The sequence below is a fragment of the Dromiciops gliroides genome, chromosome 1, assembly GCF_019393635.1.
Source record: "Dromiciops gliroides isolate mDroGli1 chromosome 1, mDroGli1.pri, whole genome shotgun sequence".
NCBI lineage: Eukaryota > Metazoa > Chordata > Mammalia > Microbiotheria > Microbiotheriidae > Dromiciops > Dromiciops gliroides.
In genome coordinates, this window is record NC_057861.1 from 341653709 (window position 1) to 341657068 (window position 3360).

Genomic DNA, 3360 nt, shown 5'->3' on the forward strand with positions numbered 1-3360 from the left:
ATTATTATTCCTTAAATATTTGTGCTTACTAATTACTATGTCTCTTTATTGGACTATGCTTCATAAAAACAACAAATTATTATCTATTGATTCTCCTGTTTCTTACTTCCATGCTTCCCCCCAAACTCCTCCCTCCTACCATTACATTGAACATAGATATAATTATTATTAACTTATTTATTATTAATCAGTTGTGAACTATGGTTTTATCATGATAGAGAACTTCCAATGAAGAAAATTCCTCTCCCAGTAGGCAAAAGCCCCTGTTCTGGAACTGACAAACTTAGAAAACTGTCTGGGCACCAAATGGATAATTGACTTGCCCAGGGTCATATAGACAGCATTATTAGAGGCAAGACTTGATTTTAGAAATTCCTGACCCTGAAGTTGGCCCTCTATCCATCATGCTATGGTCCCTTTAATTTTAGATGAATGTTACCATATTCAGGGAATCAGGGCAGGTGAACTATGGGAGTAGGGAGGTAGCAATTGCCATCAGTAGCCAAAAGAAGACATTATTCTGAGGCTGTGTGATAGACAATGTAAAATCAGGTAGAGTCCAGACCGTTGGAACGCTGTCCCTAAAATGGACCAAAAATTATGGCTATATAACCTAGTATTTTCATATAGAATAATTTGTTGTAGTAGAGATGAACAGTTCTGGGGAGCCTGGGTACTTTGGTGTGTTTCCTTGTGTGTCCCGGTTCCCCATCTTATGTGTCTCTGGGAAGGATATGTATTAACTATTATAAAGAGTTGTACAATGGTAGTAACTCTGTTATAAAGTCAGTAACAGCTATGTCCTTGACCAAAGTTCCTCAGCTCTTCTTTATTGTCTTAGGCACATAGGTTGTGGAGTGCTGAGAGTCAGAGGCAAATGACTAGCAATTAAACAATTTGAATCCTCTTGATAAAATTTAAGAAATTCCCCAGTCTCCTTGCTGGAAACACCTTGATAAGATATGGAAAGCACCCTGGTCTTATCACCAATATATTAATCATCTCAGAGGATAATTTATATTGACCTACTTGGTTCCAGTGTTCTAGAATGTACAATTTAGGGTTTCTGTTTACTACATGGTATATTAAGAATATCTTTACTTTTTTTTTTTTTTGGTGGGGCAATGGGGATTAAGTGACTTGCCCAGGGTCACACTGCTGGTAAGTGTCAAGTGTCTGAGGCTGGATTTGAACTCAGGAACTCCTGAATCCAGGGCTGGTGCTTTATCCACTGCACCACCTAGCTGCCCCAAGAATATCTTTACTTTTATTAATTCTTCTCCAGCATGAATGATGAGAGAGAAAGATAAATACTGGGGGGGGGGGTGAGGGGAGGGGATTGCTTTTACAATTCAAAAGACAACCAAAGGTGTGATTGTGTCATTGACCATAATAGAAAATACTGATGTAGTTGGAATTAGGCTAAGTGGAGCTGGGGCTTGTATACTTCTCGTAATTATTCTGAGTTTTGATCAGCAAATCTTGAGTTGATTTGAAAATTTAATAGACCCCCCCTTCCCCTCCCCCAATCAAATGCCAAAGCTTTGACTCATTTCATTCTGAACATATTCCTAATTAGTGTGTTTCTTTCATTAAATGGGAATCTCCTAGCCGTCTTTTCTCCATTTAATGAGTACTTCCAGATGTTGAATCAGAGGCAAAGAACCAAAGGAAAACAGCTGGACAGTGAATGCACCAAGAATTAAAAATGAATAATGCTGAATACAATACCACAATTCTCATGCTATCTTCACAGCAATCATTTGCATGATATTTTTTTTATCTAGAAATGATCAAGCAGTTTTCTACAACTTGCAGAAAAATCCAATTATTGTTCTCTAATTACTCTTTTCATTTATTTTCTGTGGTTGTCACATTCCTTCCACTTAGCATTATCCTCTTACCTAAATGCTGGCTTGCAGCTGTCCCTACCATTTATAAGACTGGACTTGCATTTTTCTGTTTTATAGATGACCTTTGCTGTGAGAGTGATTAAGTTTTGAGTCCAACAAATTGCTCACTGCACAGCATACAATCCTACCGTCCACAACATTGACCTATAGAGCCATATTGATGGTGACTTGGCATTTAATCTCTTAAGAAGTCCATCCTTTAATGAGATTTTGTATGGCGTTCAGGAGAGGTTTTCATTTTTAGTTGGAAAAAGTCTGCATTCTCCTCATTATGCTTGTTTGTACTGTATTTATGAAAGCGTGTATTTGACAACACAAGCCAGGGAATCCCTAAAAACAAACAAACAAATAAAAAACTCTCTGGCATTTGCCCCTGGTGACTCCTACCATCAGCTCTCAAGGAAGCTGGGAAATGTATTTGCCTTTTACTTCTGTCTATGATATTCCTGTTGTAATAAATACCCTGTACATTATACCCACAATCAGCCATATAGATAGCTTACTATAGTGTGAGAATGAGGCACAGACTGTAGATGTTTACAGAGATTTAATTGTCTCCTAGACTGGCTGAAATACTTTCACTTCCTACCACTTTGACTGAAATCCATTCATATCAATGTGTTAACTCTTTCAGGTATTTGCACTATTAATTATTATCTCTTATTTTTTAAATAAAGGTTCTGTGACTCCTTTAAAGGAAACTTAAACAATAGGAAGTAGGTACTCCTTGCCTTTGCTTCTCATCATATTCACTTCCCAACCCTTTGCATCCTGGCTTCTTAACTCATCAATCAATTAAAACTGCTATCTGCAAAATTATGGATGATTTTATAATTGCAGGTCTCCCCTTATACCAGTGGTTCATTTTTATGCCCTAGATTATTTCAGAAATCTAGTAAAACCTGCCCTTTTCAGGGTTTTTTAGGTTCATACAACAAAACAATATAACAAAACAACAAATATGGTAATGTTTTACATAATCATACATGTATAACCCATATCTGATTGTTTTCCACCTCAGGGAGGGGGGAGGGGAGGGAGAAAAAGAGGAATAAAAATTGGAACCCAAACTATAAATAAAAATGTTTATTACAAAAAAAAAAACTATTGATGTGGTTGTTCAGTCATGTCTGATTCTTTGTGACCACTTACAGGGTTTTCTTGGCAAAAGTACTGGAGTGGTTTGCGATTTTTTTTCTCCAGCTCATTTTACAGATGAAAAAACTGAGACAAAGAGAGTTAAGTGACTTGCCCAGGGTCACACAGCTACTAAGTATCTGATGTCAGATTTGAACTCATGTCTTCCTGTCTTCAAGCCCGAAGCTGTATTCACTACACCATCTAGCTGCCCTATAGTAAAATATATAACATTACAAAGAAAACTAAGTTCATTGAAATATAGTAATCAAAATGGGAAAAAAAATGTCCACTAACCACAAGCTAAGAA